This window comes from Dipodomys ordii, unplaced genomic scaffold (assembly GCF_000151885.1).
Source record: "Dipodomys ordii isolate 6190 unplaced genomic scaffold, Dord_2.0 Scaffold2, whole genome shotgun sequence".
Classification (NCBI taxonomy): Eukaryota; Metazoa; Chordata; class Mammalia; order Rodentia; family Heteromyidae; genus Dipodomys; species Dipodomys ordii.
This window is the reverse complement of record NW_012267218.1, coordinates 30,311,202-30,331,480: the sequence shown is the minus strand read 5'-3', so window position 1 is coordinate 30,331,480 and position 20,279 is coordinate 30,311,202. Positions and strand designations below refer to the sequence as shown.

Sequence of the window (20,279 nt, the reverse complement as noted above, 5' to 3'; positions counted from 1 at the left end):
TGGTCCGGTCGTGGGGCCTGAACTCTGGGCCTGGGCTCTGTCCCTCAGCTCTTTAGCTCATGGCTAGCGCTCTACTACTTGAGCCACAGCGCCACTTCCGGCTTTTTTCTTTCTGCTTATGTGGTGCTGAGGAATCGAACCCAGGGCCTCAGGCATGCAAGGCAAGCGCTCTACCACTGAGCCACCTTCCCAGCCCCAAAACATTAATTCTTATGTTGCAGTAGGCTTATTATAATGACTTTATTTCTTTTTGAGGCAGTAAGCAATATACCAAAGAACATGAGTTATGTATGTTTTAATATGGTTATTGAAAATGATTGACAATCTTGGCCCTGAACAACTCTCTCTGTCTTTTCTTTGCTTTTTCTAATTTTTTGTGCAATGCCAGGAGTTAAGCTCAGGGTCTCACAGTCTGGCTAGCTTTCTTGTTCACAGCTGGCACTCCATAGCTGGAACCATTCCTCTAGTCTGATATTATGGTGATTAATTGGAAATGGAGTCTCACTGGCTTTTTTGCCTGAGCTAACTTTGAACCCTTAATCTTTCAACTCTCAGCCTCCTGAATGGCTAGGAATATAGACGTGAGCCTTTTTTTTTTTTTAAGTTCTTGTTCAGAAAGTTTCTAGGGTATAGGAAGGTGGTAATTGAAATTCTTGAGGTTACTAGCCCCTTCCTTATCCTTTGTAAATTGAGCCTCAGCAGCATGAGGAATAGAAGCTTACTGATCAGTCCTGACTGCTTCCTCTGACATAATTATAGACATTTAGCCTCTACTAATTACAACTTATGATGATGATGATGACGATGACGACGATGATGATGCCATACTTAGGTTTGAACTCAGGGCTTCACACTTGTGAGGCAGGCTTTCTACTACCCAGGTTATGATCTCAACCCTTTCTGCTTTAATTATTATTGAGATAGTGTTTCACTTTTATGCCCAGTCTGACCTTAATTGTGATTGCCGTAATAATACTGCTGAGATGACAAGTGTTTTAACATCATGCGCAAACTTTTATTGATTGAGATGGTCTTGTGAATTTTTTGTTCAGGCTGGCTTTGGACCTTGGTTCTCCTGATTTCTACCTTTGGAGTAGCTAGAATTACACGCATGAACCATAACACAGCTTCTATTTATTTATTTATTGTGCCAGGCCTGGGCCTTGAACTCAGGACGTGGCACTGTCCTTGAGCTCTCTTCCTCCCTCCCTCCCTCCCTCCCCCCTCAACCTCCCCCTTCCTTCCTCTCCTCCCTTCCTCCCTCCTTTGTTCCTCCCTTCCTCCCTCCCTCTCCTCCTTTTCCCCCTCTCCCTTCCTTTCTTCTGATCTGTTTTTGTCCTGAAGCTTGATCTCAGGGCCTGGACTCTGTCCCTGAGCTTTTTTTGCTCAAGACTAGTGCTCTACCACTTGAACAGCAGATCCACTTTGACTCTTTGGTGGTTAATTGGAAATAAGAATCCTGTGTACTTTCTTGCTATGTTTAGCTTTGAACCATGAATATCAGATCTCAGCTTCCTGAGTAGCTAGGATTACAAGCATGAGACACTGGCACCTGGGTTAGCCACTTTTGGGAATTCATAAGGGAAGAGGATTTGAATAATGGAAAAAAGCTGGTTTCTTTGTGTTGTAATGACGTAATACTTTTGACATACAGGTTAGTGAGAGTCTAGGGTCTTAAAGCTAAAATCCAAGGTCTTATTTACTTGTCTACTTATTTATTTGTTTACATAGGCAGGATCTCACTATGTGGTTCAGGGGTGCTCAAACTAGTGATGCTCCTTTCTCTTCCAAGTATGTGACTTATAGACATTCATCACCAGATTTGGCTGCATATTACTATTTTTTGTTTTGTTTTGTGGAAGTGTTGTTTTATTTTTCCCTTCCCAATTATATTGAGGTATATTGGCAAATAAAACCTGTTTATATTTAAGGTATTTAACTTTATATACTGATGTCTGTATTCATTATGAAATGATTATTGTAGTCAAGCTCATTAATATATCCATCATTTTACATAATTACCACTTTTTATGTATAGTAAGAAGAACATTTAAGGTTTCTCTTAGTGATTTTTTAAAGTAAGCATTACAGTATTAACTTACTACAGTCTCCTAGTGTATATTAGATTTCCAGAATTTATTCATCTCCCATTGAAACTTTGTACCATGTGACCAACATCTCTCCATTTCTCCTCGGCTTTCAGTCCCTGGAGATAACCATTTTGTATTCTGCTTCTATGAATTTGCTTTTCAGAATTCAGCATATGTAAGTGAGGTCATGTAATATTTGTCTTTCTTTGCCTTGTTTATTTCACTCAGCATAATATTCTCAAGGTTCATCCAAATTACCCTTTTAGGACTTTTCCCATCTAGGCCTGAGAATTAAGTTAACGTAAGATAGATCAACAGGAGAAAAATCATAGATTTATTTAATACAGGATTTATCTGTCACTGAAACCCTCTGGGGAAATAAAGACCCAAATACAGAGTTCAACCTACATAGTTGAACAAAAAATTTAGTTGTGGGGGGGGGATAAGGGGTTGTTAGTTGTGGAGGTGGGAGGGAAGGGATGGTAGGGGGAAAACAAGAGGAGGCAACAATGCTCAGTAGGAAATGTACTCATTACCTTGCTTATGTAACTGTAACCCCTCTGTACAGCATTTTTACAATTAAAAAAAACGAACAAAAAAGCCCAAATAACAACACACAACAAAGTTTAGTTGTGACAAAGCAACTAAATTACATGCAGAGGCTTAAGTGATAAAGAAGTATTTTAGTGAGTCTGTACCCAGTTCTCTTGATCTCAGCTTCCTGTCTTGGATAGGAATGTTGGTTTCCTTTTAGTATGGGAAGGGCATCTTTCACATACGAATTTCATCTCCTTTTTAGAAATAGATGGCATGTAAGAATGATTTTCTTTTTTTTCTTTTGGTAATATAAGGGTTTGAATTCAGGGGCTTGGCTTGCACTTGTTAGACGAGCACAAAACTTCAGAGCCACACCTCCAACCCAGGAATGATTTTCTTGCACCTGTTCTTTTTCAAGTATCTCTAAATCAAAATTGTCATTATACCAGAATGGTACCTTTTTTTCCCCCCACTCCTTGAACAGGACTTTGTTTTTTTAAAAGGCTATTTTACACATGGACACACACACGTATGTACATCTGACTCTCCAACATCCTGATACTCAATAGGGAACTAGGGATGAAGCTCAGTGGTAGAATGGTTGGCTAGCATGCATAGCCTTGGTTTGATCTATACTACCACACAAACCAAACCAAAACAACACCCCACCCTCCACAAACTTAACTGAACATGTGTACACTATTTTTCTAGTCATTACTCTTTACTATGTTGTATTTATATAGCATTTACATTGTATTATGTATTATAAATGATCTAGAAGTGATGTAAAGTATGTAGTAGTATTACATGTATGGATTATAGGCAAATACTATCCCCTTTTTATATGGGACTTAGACATCTTTCGTTTTAGTTTTCTGTGAAGTGTGTGTGTATGTGTGTGTGTGTGTGTGTTTGTGTGTATGCTAGAATCAGTTTACTATATTAACCACAGATATTGAGGGGCTATACTACGGTTTTTACACTTCCATTTATATGCACACTAAACTGTTCCTATATCTTATCTATCATAAATAATGCTTCAGTAAATATTGGAATTTAAGTGCTGATTTTCATTTTCTATGGATGTGAAGCCAGAAGGAGGATTGTTGGAACATATATGGTGGTTGTATTTTAAAACTCCTCTGTAGGAGTTTTCCTTACTAGCTGTATGAATTTACATTTCCATCAATCATGATACAAGGGTTTGTATCATGCTTGCAAGTATTTGTTACTAAAATCTTTTGGCTTTGTGTGAGTAGTAGAGTCACTTTGAAAATATTTCTTATTCTTATTCCTGAGTGCTGGGATTATTGTTCTGTGCCACCAACCTGACATAAGTCACTCTCAATAGGTGATATAATAGCCACTCTCAAATTATTTGATTTGCATTTTCCTGATATTAGTAGTGATGACCATTTTAATATACCTATTACCCATTTATAGGTGTTCTTTAAAAATATTTTCTTTGCCTACTTTTAAATTGAGTTATTCTTGCTATTGTGTTAAGTTCCTTATTTACTGTTTGCCGTCTCAGTATTTTTATAATTTATTGTTTTGAGAACAAATTAAATTATTTGAGATTAATTAAAAACCTTATAATCTAAGAAGCTAGGTGTGATAATGCTCACCTGCAATTTTAGTACTGGGAAGGTTGAGGCAGGAGGGTCAAGAGTTCAAGGCCAGCCTGGGTGACATAGGTATATTCTGTCTTGAAAAAGAAAAATGTGATTGCCATTTGAGAAAACATTGATTCAGTAAGTCTTGAAAATAAGCTTCTTTCCCCCCCTCTCCCTTTTGTTTCTCTCACCCTCCCTCCCTTTCTTTACCCTCTCCTCTCCTCTCCCCTCCCGTCCTCTCCTCTTCTACCCTGGCCCTTCCCTCTCCTCCCCTCCACTCCCCTCCTTCTCCTTCCTGTCCCTCTTCCCTCTATCTTTCTTGATACTGGGGTTTAAACTTCTCAGAGCTTTGTGCTTATGAAGCAGACAGCATTTTACCATTTGCCACCACACTTAGCCTTTTCTGTTAAGATGAGGTTTTGCAAACTTTATTTTTTTTTTGCCTACGTTGGACTAGAACTGTGATCCTCTCAATTTCAGTCTCTCAGGTAGCTGTGATAACAAGGATACTCTTAACCATACTCAGCTATTGGCTGAAGTAGGGTCTTGCACACTTTTTGCACAGCTGGCCTAGAATTGTGAGCCTCCTGGTCTCCTCTTGAGTAATTGGTATTACGGGTGTGAAACATCAGTGCCTGATATAAGTACATATATATATGTATATATATATATATACATATATATATATATATTTGACACAGTGTCTCACTGTGTAGCTCAGGATGGCCTCATACGTAAGTGTTTCAGCCTCAGCTGGGCTTATGGTCTTATTCTACATCTTCAGCTTGAATGTAATGAGTTTTATGGTGCATAAATTGCATCTCAATTATGTGAGAAGGGATAGCTAGGCATGGTACTAAATGCACTGACTATATTTGAGGAAAAGAGTTAAAGTACATGCTAGCAAAAGATAGTTTATCTGCTGTGAAAATTAGAATTTAAGAAAGTTAAAATATGCCAGGTGCTAATGGCTTATGTCTGGAATCAATCCTACTTACTTGGCAAGGTTGAGAAGGGGAAGATTATGGTTTGAGATGAGCCTGGACAGAAAAGTTCATGACACCCCTTTTCAACCTGTAGTTGGGCCCAGTGGTGTGTACAATGGTCATGCCAAGCTGAGATTGGGAGGATTGTGGTTTCATGTCAGCCTGAGCTGAAAAATCTTCAAGATTCTGTCCCAATGGAGAGAAGCTAGATGTGGTAATATGAATTAGCCTGTCCTTTGAGCTACAACAAGAAATTTAAAATAGGTAGATCATGGTCCAGGTACATGCTCCAGCAAGAGAATGAAAACCTGATTTCAGGATTTACTAATGAAAAACAAGGCTGAAGGTGTGGCTTAAGTGACAGAGCTCAAAAATCTCAGATTCAGAATCCAGTATTGCCAAAAAAAAGGTCAAAATTAATTTATCTTGTGGGATCAGAAACAAACTCAGGGGACTTAAGTGGCTTGCCAAGTTTATACAGTATCAGAGCCAACATTATTATTCTACAAGTCTCCTGATTCCAAGTTCAAAGATTTTCTATTTCATCTGTTAATTTGAAGTACTAAACAGGAATATGCTAATTGAAAGTAGGAAGTCATAAAAGACTGTAATTCCATAGTCCATGTCAAATTTACAGAAATAACAAAGCTGTAGGGACACAAAAAGCAGATCAGTGTGTGTATACTGAATCCAGTAATAAAGATTTTTGTCTACTATGGTTAATGTTAGTATATGCCTAAATCTTATGTTAAGACCTATTGGCCTTTGGAAGGTGATTAAGTGATGAGACAGAGTTGTCTAGAATGGGATTTAGTGCCCATATAGAAGATGTCAGAGGAAACTTGTTCCCTCATGTCATATGGGTACATAGTGAGAAGGTACTATCTACGAAGCAGAGCAACCTTTACCATTTCCTGTCTGCTGAGCCTTGGTTGGTCTTGTAATTCTTATCCCCCAGAATTGGGACCAATACAGCCTGAACAGACTAAAGCATGGCCTAACAGATGATTGACCATTGAACAAATTTGAGACTGCCTGAAAGAATCAAGATGGATAATTCTTGGGTTGAAGTATTTCATAGTTCATATGTACAACTTTGAGAATCATAAGTGTTAAATTAGTTTTTGAAGAAAATAAAGGTACAGTTGAATAATTTTCTGAGGTAGAGTTTCAAATTAAAGGAATTTTGTATGAAGATTAAAAAAAGACTATGATTCTTTAGTTATTCTTTTGTTTTGAGGGTAAAAGGTAGGGTGGAACAATTTTGGATTAAGTTTGTACCAAGCTAGGCTCAAGATGGGCAGGTAGGACTATATTGTTTTTCAAAGAACAAAAGGGGATGTTTAGTTATTGTTGAAAATTTTGTCCTAGGGGCATTGCTGATTGACAATATTCAGATAACAAACTAGGTAAAACGTAGTTATGTAGGAACTTAAAAACTTGAGATACAATGTGTCTTTGGAACAAGAGTGAAAAACTGACTAACTAGGCTGGTGTCAGGTGTACGCCAGAGGGCTAATATGCATTTTCCGTGTAGCATGAAAAGAAAGGGCATTGAATAACAACCAGCTAAATTTAAAGCTCAGAGTGCTGTAATTTGACTCTTGGAAACCTTTTGGGCTTCTTTCATTAACTATAATTGTAGGAAATATGGCTATAAAATGATTGAAACTTATTTTTAACCATTCTAGAAAGTATGAGTGGTAACCCAGAGAGCAAATACTGTGGAAGAGGGGAATAGGGAATGTAGCTATAAATATATTTTAGTGATGGTGTCATTACAACAGCATAAGAAAATTTGTTTTGTGTTTTTCAGTTACACTCTCTGTATTTCTAATTTAGGGTAAGCCACTTTAAAATAGCCAGAAATATCCCCACATCAATTTATTATTTAACATATGACGATTTGTCACTCCTGACAGTATTATAAAAATTGTGTTAAGACTTTAAAACACTTCCAAAAGTTGAATAGCAAAGCTTTTTATTCAGTGGCAGCATTCTAGGAATAAGTATAGCACTTTCTAAGGCAATTTTCTGTTAAAATATTCTTTTCAATATATGCCATGCCATACTTACTTAAGCATTCTCCATGGAATTTGTAATGTATATAAAGTAGCTAAATGCTGATTGTGTAACTGGAAAAATTTTAATGTGAAGAGATACTGCTTTGTACAACTTTTGAACTTTCAAAATATCAAGATCTCTGGGTATGTGGTACAACTTTGTAATCTTAGCACTTGGAAGATGGAGGCAGGAGGCTTATGAATTTGGGACCAGCATCAGCTGATGCCCTCTATCTCTAAAAATGAAGGGCTGAACATATTGCCTAGTGGTAGGGCACTGGTAAGACATGTTCAAGGCCTATGGTTCTATCTGTCTGTCTCTGACCATTATCAAATTTTACCAGTGAATTTTTATTTTTAATCATAGTAAATAGGCTGCTGTCAAACAATATAGCCATTTTTAGGTTTAGAATTTTTATTTTTTGGTTGGTCATGGGACTTGAACTGATTGCCTGGGCAATGTCTTTGAGCTTTTTTGCACAAGGCTAGTGCTTTACCACTTTGAGCCACAGCACTGCTTCCAGTTTTCTGGTGGTTAATTTGAGATAAGAATCTCACAGACTTTGAACCACAGTGCTCAGATCTCAGCCTCCTGAGTAGCTAGGATTACAGGCATGAGCCATCAGCACCCAGCATTATTGTTCGGGTTGAGATAAACTGGGATAAGATTTTGTCTTGATTTTCATTTCCCTGATGTCTATAATGTTAATCATTTTTTCCTATACTTAGCAATTTCTATTTGTTCATTAAAGACTACAGTAATTAGTTTAAAAATGTGGAGCTGTAGCTGAAGTGGTAGAGTGTCATCCTTGCACCGAAAATCTGAGCGAGAGTGCCCAGGCAATCTGAGCGAGAGTGCCCAGGCTTTGAGTTTAAGCTCCCCCCCCCCCACATACATGAAGAGATTGCAGATTTTACTCTGTTGGGTACTAGATATTTTTGTATTTCTATAAATGTCTTTGAGAATTTTCCTGGGATGAATTTAAATTTCTTGGAAAAAAATTCTTTTAGGTGTTGCTTTTAGTCTTTATTAAGTATGATCATTTAATATAAGGTTTTAAAAATGATCTTTAAGTAGTTGTATAAAGGAGCAGTTTATGAATACAGTGGATCTTGATCAGTTTGCTCCATTGAGGTTAAACCCTTCTTAATACTACATGCCTGAAGAATTATGAGATTTTCCATTTTGGTGGTGATTACAGGTATTGAGTTGAAGTCTTAAGTTATTTTTCAAGTTTTGTTCTTAAGCCTTATTGGAATCATTATAGCAGTTTTTATTCTTGGGCAAATTCAGCTCTACTGAGATCTCTATTTGTTGCTGTTGCTTTATGTATAAGTATATATGGATGGATGGAGCTGTATGCTCCTAGATTGTGTCAACACTGAGTTGTGCAGTTTTCTTTAGTTTCCAGTATTATTATCATTATTATTATTTTGCCTGATTCATGCTCTGTTATCTTTTTGTTGTTGTTTTGTTTTGTTTTTTGTGCTGGTCCTGGGGCTTGAACTCAGGGCCTTAGGCACTGTCGCTGAGCTTCTTTTGCTCAAGGCTAGCTCTACCACTTGAGCCACTGCACCACTTCTGGTTTTTTTTTTGGTCTATGTGGTACTGAGGAATTGAACCCAAGGCTTCATGCATGCTAGGCAAGCACTCTACCACTGAGCCACCTTCCCAACCCCTTCCTGGTGTTTTATCCTAGTATTTCCTACCACTTTACGTAATGAATTTGGCTATTTGTCTCTTCTAGTAAGCAAAACAGCTGTTCTGCTTTGACTCTTCTGCCTGCAGTGTAACTAGAGCATGTCTCTTGGCAGAAAGTCAGGATGCTCATAGAGCCTTGTGTGGTTTGTTTCTTCTTTCAAGGAGCACAGATCTACATTTTTGTAGTGTCTGGACACCATTGCCTTTCATATTTGTATGGCTTTGCAATTGTATCTCTTCTGAAGGTTAATCTGGTACCAATTATCTTATAATGGCTAGAGGCATAATCCCACAATATTGGATTATTTTGGAAAGATGTCAAAAACATTTAGGTGAGGTTAACAGGGAAGAATTACAGCAAATCTTGGCTGATCTTAGATTTCATGGTTCTTTAGGAATTGCATGTTTATGGCCTCTGGGAGCTGTGTGTCCTCTTTAAATAAATCTAGCAGATGAAATAATGTAAATGATAAAGCAAAGAAAGGTACTTACTTTGTGTTTATAGCATTTATTGAATGTTCTGTTCTTATGGGCTGTTTTGCCTCAGAACTTTCGGACTTGTGGAATTTAAAATAAAAATAAGTGGATTACCTTTGTGGTGGTACAGTTTAGATTTGTGACCATGTTTCTGTATTAGTTTGATTGTCTAAAGGTGGTTTCAGAAGGCTTTGTTGTCATTGGAATAAACCTCTGGACTAATAGTAATGTTCCTGGGCTGGGAATGTGGCTTAGTGGTAGAGTACTTGCCTAGCATGCACAAAGCCATGGGTTCGATTCCTCAGTACCACATGCACAGAAAAAGCCAGAAGTTGTGCTGTGGCTCAAGTGGTAGAGGGCTAGCCTTGAGCAAAAGAATCTCAGGGACAGTGCCCAGGTCCTGAGTTCAAGCCCTAGGACTGGAAAAAAAAACAAAAACAATAACAAAACAATAGTAATGTTACTGTTGTAACACAACAGTAAAGACCAGATATTTCTATAGAATTGTAGTGTCTTTTGTCACTTTCATACATACATGCAGTGAACATTTGATGCGAATTTTTCTTAAAACCATTTTACTTGACAGTTAGCCATATTGATTTTCTACTGTGTGTTAAACATAGTACTAGATGACAGAGAGGCAGCAACAAAAGAAGTAGATTGGGTCCCTAATAGTTATACAAGATGCTGCAAATATAATGTAATAAAGCATTCTAGTAAAGATTAATGGAGTATAGAATGATTGCTTCTGCTTTCAGATAGGGTGTAGAGTTTGATTTTGGAGTTTGATTTTGAGGAAGTTGATGAACAAAGTTTGACAAGAAGCAAAAGTTTCTTCTAAAAAACAAGGAATAGTGCATTGGAGGGTGATAGATGAGAATCAAAATTGTTCTTTGGAAAGCAAGCAGATTAAATAGATTTGAGTAGAAGTTTGTTTAGAAGAAAGTAAGAAATTGGGTTGTAGAGGTAATTAGGGTGTGGGGAATGTAGATTTTTGAGCCATAGATTGTTAGGAGACATTTTTGATTGCCATATATGTTAAAGGTAGAAAAAATTAAGTAGTTTTGTGTTCACAAAGCAAACTTTATGGCTGCTGACTAATTTTGAGATGAACTAGTTTTGAGATGAATTGTGAAGCAAATTAAGACACTGGGGTGGGGTGTTTGCAAAATGAAAACCCATTTCTTGTAGGCATTTGAAAAGTATTTGTTGCAAGATAAGTGAGTGTACAACATAAGTGAATTTATAAGTTATGACTGGCTGCATAAAGGAAAATAAAAGTTTAAAAAATTATAACAATGCTGTTATGTTATTAGCGTTGAATTTCAGTATTTGTCTTTTGTTCTAGGTTACTACTTTTTCTATGACTCTGGTGATGTTTTCATTCAACATAAAGTGCTTTGTAGCCTTTATTGATTAACTGAACAACCTCAGGTTAGTACATTTTATGGATAGTGTTTCCTTGCTTATATATTCATATTTTGAGAGCTGGATAAGCTTGTGACTAAAGCTGAATATGTGGTATTAGTTAGAAATCTTTTTTTTTTTTTTCTGCTGGTTGCTAGGCTTGGGCCCTATCCCTCAGCTCTTCAGCTCAAGGCAAGCACTCTACCGCTTGAGCCACAGAGCCACTTCCGGTTTTTCAAGTGGTTTATTGGAGATAAGAGTTTCACAGAGGTTCCTTCCCTGGGCTGGCTTTGAACTGCAGATCTCAGCCTCCTGAGTATCTAGGATTACAGGCATGAGCCACCGGTGCCTGGCCAGAAATCATTTTTTTTTTTTTTTTTTTGGTCGGCCGTGGGGCTTGAACTCTGGGCCTGGGCGCTGTCCCTCAGCTCTTCAGCTCAAGGCGAGCGCTCTACCACTTGAGCTACAGCGCCACTTCCAGTTTTCTGGTGGTTTATTGGAGATAGGAGTCTCACGGTCTCTCCTGCCCGTGATCCTCAGATCTCAGCCTCCTGAGTAGCTAGGATTACAGGCGTGAGCCACCAGCGCCCGACCAGAAATCATTTTTGACTGTATACTATGTACCATTTGTACCTCATAAAATAAAAAATATTTACCTTGAAGTTCTCTGTAATTTAAAATATGGAGCTAGATGGAACTAGTTGTGGCTAAATGTTTTGATATTTTAACTTTTGATATCATTGTATAGCATAGTTGGTGATGAAAAGAAGCCGTTTCACTTTAAAAATGTCTAACATTTTAATTAATTATTTTATTTTAATCTTATTTTTGTTGGTCATGGAGCTTGAACTCAGAACTGGGCGCTACTCCTGAACTTTTTCACTGAAAAGTTAGCACTCTACCACTTCGAGCCACGGTGCCACTTCTGGTTTTCTGGTGGTTAATTGGAGATCTCAGGGACTTTCTAGCCCAGGCTGGCTTCAAACTGCAATCCTCTGATCTCAGCCTCTTGAGTACCTAGAATTACAGGCATGAGCCGCTGGAGCCCATCAATTTCTATCAATTTTAACAGTTGTCCTTTAAAGGTATCCTTGTCCACATGTTAACATTCAGTACATTAACATTTTAATTAATTAATTTTTAGTGTTCAATCTGTGAGTTTTGGCCAGTGTTTATTCATCATGACAATTAAAACAGTTTGTTTTTTAAATTTATTCATGTTGTTCCTTTATAGTTAACCTTTCCTTCCATTGTAGTTTGTAACAATCATAGATCTGTTTTCTACCCCTCAAGTTTGCCTTTTTCAATATATTACTTAATGAAATTATTGAATGTGTAGTTTTTAAGTCTTCCAAAAATTAGCATAATGCCTTTGAAATTCATCCATGTTCCTGTGTCTATCAGTAGTTATATGTGTCAATAGTTTTTCTTTCTTTTGTTATAGTGTAATGTACTTAGTGTTCTACTGTGTTCTGACAGCTCTACCATTGGATCTATCAATAGTTACTTTATTCAGTTATCAGTAGAAAACATTTGTGATGTTTATGTTTTGAGTATACATGATGCTCCAGTCATATATTTAAAAATTAAAAACATGATTCTATTCTTTATTAAAAGAAGTAACTTGTTGTTGTTGAATTTAATGTCACATTTTTGGGTTAGGATTGCATTTCTTCTTCTTTTTTTTTTTTTGGGTCCGGTTGTGGGGCCTGAACTCTGGGCCTGGGCACTCAGCACTTCAGCTCAAGGCTAGCGCTCTACCACTTGAGTCACAGCGCCACTTCCGGCTTTTTTCTTTTTGCTTATGTGGTGCTGAGGAATCGAACCCAGGGCCTCAGGCATGCAAGACAAGTGCTCTAATACTGAGCCACCTTCCCAGCCTCAGGATTGCATTTCTTCTTAACTCCTCCTCTTCCTGCCCCTCTCCTTTCTCCCTTCCATTTCTTCCCCCTTCCCTGTCTTTCCTCCTTCTCCCGCCTTCCTGCCTCAGACCCTAGAGACTGAACTCTCAGGGCCATAATAGGCAAGTACTCTACCACTGAGCTATATTCCCATTCCATTTTATTTCATTATTCTGTTTTTGAGACTTGGCCTTGCTGTGTAGCCAAGCTGACCTAGAACTAGAAATCTTCCTGCCCCTGCCTCCCAAGTATTGGAATTACAGGTATATACCACTGTGCCTGACACTAAGAATGTCATTACAAAGTAACCAGAAAGAAAATTGTCAGATATTTGTGCTTAGGGAACAAGACTACAATAACAAGATAGGGCCATTTTGAGTCTGTGGAAAGAGAAGTGATATATAATTACTAAAAGAGGGGATATTGAAACTTGTGATGTTTCCTTATTTTCTTGAATATAGTGGTAGGTCAGAAATATACAAAGGAGATTTGTATAATTAAGCCTTATATACAGAGCTCTCACAGTTACTAAAAGCCAAATAAATTAAAAGACCTTTTCTATGTTAAAAATTCAGTTTAAAAGCCCAAATATTGGGCATGACAAAGTCAGTGTAAATTTTCTTGAAGGAAGATTTGGGATAAAAGTGTAATGCTTGAGGAAATTATGATTTTCAAAGTGCTTGAAACACGATTTTAATATTCACAAGGAATATTCATTATTTGCTGCAGATAAAAAAAAATCTTAAGATAATATTATTCTCTGATTCAGAATTTGCTTGGTGTAGGTACCTGCTCTTAAGATAGATACTAAAGTTGCAGTGATACAACTTCAGACTATTACTTTGTTTCTGAATATTTTTGGATGAATTATATAACTTTCATAGTTGCTTTATAGAAAAATAGTATGCTATATTGTGTTCTCAGAGAACATTTCTAAAGTAGGAAAAATGTCTTAACAGACCAAGAACATTTTTAGAGATATTTCTGAGACAGAATACAGGTGAACATACCTAATCTGATAATACAAAATGCTCCCAAATTTGAAACAAACACTACACCAAAAGTAGAAATATAATCCTTATATTTTACAATTGACTTGAATCTTGAGTTTATTGCTCAGATATTGTGGTGGAAATTAAAGTTGATAAAAGACTGCTAAGAGCTGTTCCCAGTGCCTTAACTCTGTGCTGGGCACTTATATTCTCTTTCTAATTTTTTTTTTCTTGAAAAACCGAATCAAACTGTAGGTAGTAAGTTCTTGAGTGCTGACTTAATATATCTAGAGGATGTCTTTCCCCAACCCCCCCCCCCAGATTGTTGTAGGTTTTTAGCTGTAGCTCCTCTTATTTGATTTTCTGTGTGTATTTTTTTATTGTAAAAATACTGTACAGGGGGGTTACAGTTACATGGGTAAGGTAATGAGTACATTTCCTATTGAGCATTGTTACCTTCTCCTTTGTTTTTCCCCTGTGATCCCTTCCCTCCCTACCTCCCCAAACCCCTCCTCCCCCAAGTTGTAAAGTTTGTGTCTTGTACATCTCATTGTTACAATGGGTCAACCTATATCCTTATTTCAGCATTTTGTTATTTCCCTTCCCCTCCCCTCTTATTTGATTTTTGTGAGTCTTTTAGAACCTTATGAGGTAAAGCATTGATTGTTACTATGTTTCTTGCTAATAATATGCTTTTTGTGTTCTTATCTTGTCTACATATAGGCTCCTTATTTTCATGAAACAAACAAGTCTCACTAGTTTTTTTTAGTTCTGCTACCTCAAAGTTGAGTTTCTGTATAATCCTATGATAGTCTTATTTTTTTAGTGGTGCCTAGGAATTAAACCCAGGGCCATTTACATAGTAATAAGCAAGTATTCTATCACTGGACTATACTCTCAGCTCTTCTATTTATCCTTTTATTGATGTTACCATAAATAAAATTCTAAGGAATTTAATTTTTCATGCTAAAGAAATCAATAGTTTCCTTTTCCTTCCTTAATACTTTGTATAATACTAGGATACATGATATTAATAGTTTCATATCTGCCATTTTGTAATACTAGGATTTGAACTCAGATCATCATGCTTTCTAGGCAAGTGCTCTACCACTTTAGCCACATCCACAGTAACCCACATAAACATAAAGTTTATTTTAGTGAGTCATGAGATTTGGAGCACATCAACAAAGCTTTTTCTTTGGACTCAATAATTTCAAGACTTTTTTGTATTGATAATGGTAAAAACTCAGTCATTGTTGACATGAAGAATTGCCATTTTTTGTTGCATTTTTAGAGAACGAAAGAGATGGGTAAAATTGCCTTTTTACTAATGTAATAAGAAAGAAACTTGCCAGATGCCTGTAATCATGGCTATTCAGGAGGCTGAGATCTGAGGATCAAGATTCAAAGCCAGCCCAGGCAAGAAAGTATGTGAGACACTAATATCCAATAAACTACTCAGAAAAAGCTGTAAGTGGTGCTGTGGCTCAAGTGGTAGAGGACTAACCTTGAGTCAAAGAAGCTCAGGGTCAATGCCCAGGCCCAGAATTCAAGCTCCAGGACTGGAAAAAAAAAAAAAAAAAGAAAAAGAACAAAGGTACTTATTTTAGATTTTCTGCTGGATTGTATTCTACAATCATATAATATACCTGTCAATAATGTTATATTTAATGCATTAATATGATTCCAGAAGCTATAGTAAATCAGTTGTAGTGCTTCTAATCCAGAATGTGACATGATATTATTAGTTTAATAATCTGCCATTTAAAACAATCTGCAGGGAGGAGGAAGATGAAGTTTACTGCACATTGATTAGACTTGTGAAATAATAAGTGATTAACCCTATTATAAATGCTTGCTCTAATTAAAACCAAAATAAATGTTAGTAAGAGATACTGTAAACATCAGATGAAGTTCCTTTAAGAAGAATAAATATGTAGGATTCATTGGAATACATTGTAAACATGGGGGAAATGTCACTGAAATCCCTTCGTGGTATTACTAATGTATGCAAATACAAATTACAATCTAATTAGAATAAAAAGGCAAATAAATGCAAGTTAAAGCTAAAATGTTGCTCATGGTAGTAACATAATTTAGCAAGTACAGGCTGTGAACTTACTTAACAGGATTTTTGTGTTTGGCATTGTGTTTTGTAAGTAGGAGGTTAATGAATGATTAGCTGTTTTATTAGCTTGGGAGTTTTAAAGAGGGTACAGGCACAGAGGAACAGGTGATAGAAAGTCGCTTAGCCATTCATGGTGGTTAAAGAATCTGAAGTTGGTTAGGGACATCGTTCAAATGGTAGAATACTTGCCTAGCAAGCTCAGGCTCATGGGTTCAAACCCCACCACCAAATAAATACTAAAAAAAAAAAAAAGAAATTATACTATCTAGGGTGGTGACCACTAGTTACATACAGCTATACAAATTAAGCAGAATAAACAATTAAATGCTTTGCTTTAGCTATATTTCAAGTTCTCTTTAATCATATAGGCTATTGACTATCATATTTTTACTTTTTTGAAGAGCGTGGAGATTTTTAACACTCAGTGACTACCCTGAGAAAAGTACTCTAGTAACAACACTTTCTAGGCAAGCACTCTACCACTTAAGCCACACCCTGGGCTGTTTTTGGTTTCTTAGTGTATTTTTTTTCTTTTTATTTTTTTAATTTAAATTTTTTGTGAACATACTATACAGAGGGGTTACAATTACATGGGCAAGATAATGAGTACATTTCTTATCAAGCATTGCAGCTTCCTCCTTTGTTTACCCTTCACATCCCTTCCCAGCCCCCCCCAATTACCCCCCCCCCCATGCATCAAAGTTGTAAAGTTCGTTTTCGACATGACAACTTGTACTTCTCATTGTTGCAACGGGTCTACCTGTATCCTTAAACGACTTGTTTTTCCCCATCTCCTCCACAAATCATACCGACATCAAATATAGCGAAAGCAGGGGTTATACTGTGGGGGAGGGACATACAAAGCAACAAAGAAATAATCTTATAAATGAGTTAGAAACAAATGCATGAAAGAAAAAAAACATTTAAATACATATCTAAGGGTTTATTTTCCTAACATCACATTATCTTAGTGTATTTTTTAAATGAAATATCCTGCTTTTGCCTGAATCACCTCACAGCCTGATCCTCATGTCTATCTTCCCAGTAGCTGTTGTCGTAGGTATTCAGTAACATGCTTGACTTTTTGAGGGATGGGGTAGATCAGGGGATAGGTCTCCCTTAACAATTTGCCCAGGCTGGTCTTGAAATACCATCTTAATATCTCTTCCTTCTGGGCAGATCACTTTCAAAGTGTGTGTATTACATTGGAGTCTTACAGCAAGAGAGGCTGTTGGAGGTGTGACTCTTGCATACAGGCAGTTTATGCTTTAAGTAAAGCTCTATGGAGGAAGGGTAGATACAAGTGTTGGCAAGAGGCCTTCAGCATGTGCAAGGGCTCTGATTTCCATATCAAAAGAAAGATGTAATAGCTTCTTGCCATATTGAGGCCGTAGGGTTGCAACAAGTAGTTGATATATTACATCAGAAGTCCTAACAACCACATGTCTCCACAGATAGTGTGGAGGAATTTTCTTTTACTTTAGAATCCCTTCAGTACTCTATATGAGAAAGCTTAATATGGTATTCATCTTAAAGGAGGAATATTAAAAGAGATAATTACTTGATAGCATATATTGAAAGGTGCATTCAAAACTGAGTGACAATAAATGGATAATTGATGTAAATAGATATATGCTATAATTAGTTTACCCATTCACCTATTGAGTTTACCACACAGTAGACCTTTTTGCTTTATTTATTTTTTTAGATAGGTTCTCTGATTTTGGACAAGTGAAATCCTCTTACCTTTCCCTTCTGCTTACCTGAGATTACACCAGGTCCCACCATGCTTAGTTTGTCCTTTGAGATAAGTTCTCAAGAATTTTCTTTCTATGTTTGGCCTTGAGCCACAATTCTTCTATCTTCATTTGTCAAGTAGCTGTGCTTACACAGGTCCTTTTAATATATTCTTGATAGGTTCTTTTATCAAAGGAGTGAGCATGGTGACATATATCTATACTCCCAGCTCTTGGGAGGCATGAAGATCATGAGTACTGGGGTTTAAACTCAGGTCCTCAAAACTTCCCAAGCTACTGCTCTTTCACTTGAGCCACACCTGCCCCTTTACCCCAACCCTTTCTGCTTTAATTTGTTTTTCAAATAGGGTTTTTTACTATTGCTTGGATTGAACTGAATTGTGATCCTTCTGTCTCTACCTCCCAAATAGTTGAGGTTACAAGTGCGTACCATCTCACACAGCCCAGGATTGTGAGTTTGAGTCCAACCTGGTCTACATGGAGACCTTGTCTCTCTCTCCCCTCAGGAAATAGTTTTACTAGATACAGACTTGATAATGCTTGGCAGAGGTTTTTGTTTTTTCCCCCACCTTGTCTTTTGACAATGTATTTTGAAGAGCAAACCTTTTTAATTTTAATGAAGTCTAGGTTTATCAGTTCGTTTATATACGAATTGTGTTTTTGTATCTATGATATATTTTCCTAATACAAGGACAAAAGGTGTTCTTTAATGTTCTCTTCTGGACATCTTAGAGTTTTATGTTTTATGTTTAGGCCTTAAATAAATTTTAGGTTACTTAAGTTAATATAGAGAAAAAAATCCCTCCTCTTTAGATTCACTCAATTGTTGTCATACCATTTGCTGAAATGATTGTTCTTTAGGTTTTGGTGGTACAGGGGATTGAACTCAGGGCCTTGTGCTTCTAGGCACAAGGAGTCACATCTCTAGCTTCTTTTTACACTGTTTTCAAGATAGGGTCTCTATGTTTAGTTGGTTTGGGTTGCAATTCTTGTATCACTGGGGATGATAGGTATGAGCTACTGTATCCAGCCATTGTGTTTCCCTGGTGGCTAGGATAATTGATACGTTGTGTCTAGACACTGGTTGAGATGGAGTGTGGAGAATTTATTTTTTTGCCTTAGCTAACCTCCCAAATCTTAACATCTAAGTAGCGAGGATAACAGGTTTGAGCCCCTGCACCTAGATGTTATTTGACTTTTTATCAGAAATTTGGTAACAAATATTTGTTACCAAGATAGGCCTCTGCCTATCTTGATGCCTTTACCATACCAGTTGCTGTGGCATTATAAGTTGTTTCAACTGGGTGATGTTTACCCATGTAATTTGTTCTTTTTCATAATTATTTTGGTTGATTTATTGTGCCCTTGCTCTAAATGAACTCTTTTTTGCCTCTCTTGTAAAAATGGAGCAGGCCCTTACATTTTTTGCCATCGGGCATAATGTTAAGTTTAGTTAATAAAGACACTGCAGTCAGGTTTTCCTTCTTTTATTCTGTTTGCTTGCTGCCGAGACTGCAGCAGCACGGTCTCATTTCCTCGGTGTCAATTCACAGTTTCTGTAGGGTGTGTATCTTCATAGTTTCTGACTCCTGCAGTACTTAGTGGGGCTCAATACCAGTAGCCAATGGTCCAGTGCTAGATACTTCTTGTATTCTCTACCAGGTTGGTTTGAAGAAGAGTGTCTTACTGGGCCATTTCTGTGTGACCAGCTTTTACTAGTATTGTTAAAGAATGGATTTCTGTCAAGTTCCATGTGGCAAGGAATTAGGCAGCTATGGTTATATATCTCTAGATCAGCTTCTTTTACCTTGCAGTGAGATAGGACTATATTCTTTCCACAAATTGACATGTGAGCCCTGGATAGGGTAAGGGAAAGGGGAAGAGGTGAGGGAAATTTTAACTGATATTGCATTGAATATAGATACATTTGAAAAGAATTGGCATCATAAAAATTAACTCTCTGACCCATGAATGAAGTATTTTAATTTTACTTCTTTGAGCAGTTTAATGTTTTTCAGTATTGTTATTATTCACATATACCTAAAACCATTTTCTGATTATTGCTAGTATTGATTTTGCATTCTGGACTAGTAATCTTTATAAACGTATTGTGTGTGTGTGTGTGTGTGTGTGTGTGTGTGTGTTGATGGATTCAACTGAATTTTTAACATAGACAAAAGTATTCTGTGAATAGAATTTTGTTTCCTCCATTCTAAACTGGATGCCTTTTATTATTTTCTTTTCTTGCATGATTTCAATAGCTAGAACTTCTAATGTATAATGTTGAATAGAAATGGTCAGAGTAGACATCTTAATCTTGTTACTAATCTTAGGGATATAGCATACATTCCTTCACACCTTAGATGAAAAGCGCAGATATTTGTGATTTTTCAAGACACCCTTTATTAGGTTGAGCGTTTCTTTCTAAGTCTGTAAGTTTCTTTCTAAATTCATTTCTTTCTAAGTTTTTCTAAGTTTGCAGAAAAAAATTAATGGATATTTAGTTTTATCACAGGCTTTTATTTTTGCATGTCTGCTGTGATAATTCTCTTCCTTTTCCTTTTTTGTTTCTTTAAAAAAATTGATATCCTGAATTAATGAACTTGATTTTTAAGTATTGATC

The 20,279-nt window shown here is 36.8% G+C and overlaps 1 protein-coding gene across 4 annotated transcripts in view; it reads left to right on the top strand.

Annotated features, from left to right (window-relative positions):
- The window catches only part of Fut8 (fucosyltransferase 8 (alpha (1,6) fucosyltransferase)), a 154,032-nt gene that overhangs the window by 7,038 nt on the left and 126,715 nt on the right, over positions 1-20,279 (top strand). Inside the window, exon 2 of one of the 4 annotated variants that reach the window (XM_013016776.1) lies at positions 10,820-10,905. The exons of the other annotated variants lie outside the window; for them this stretch is intronic. The gene's annotated coding sequence lies outside the window, so the exon portion shown is untranslated. The remainder of the gene's footprint in view (positions 1-10,819; positions 10,906-20,279) is intronic. 4 annotated transcript variants of the gene reach the window in all.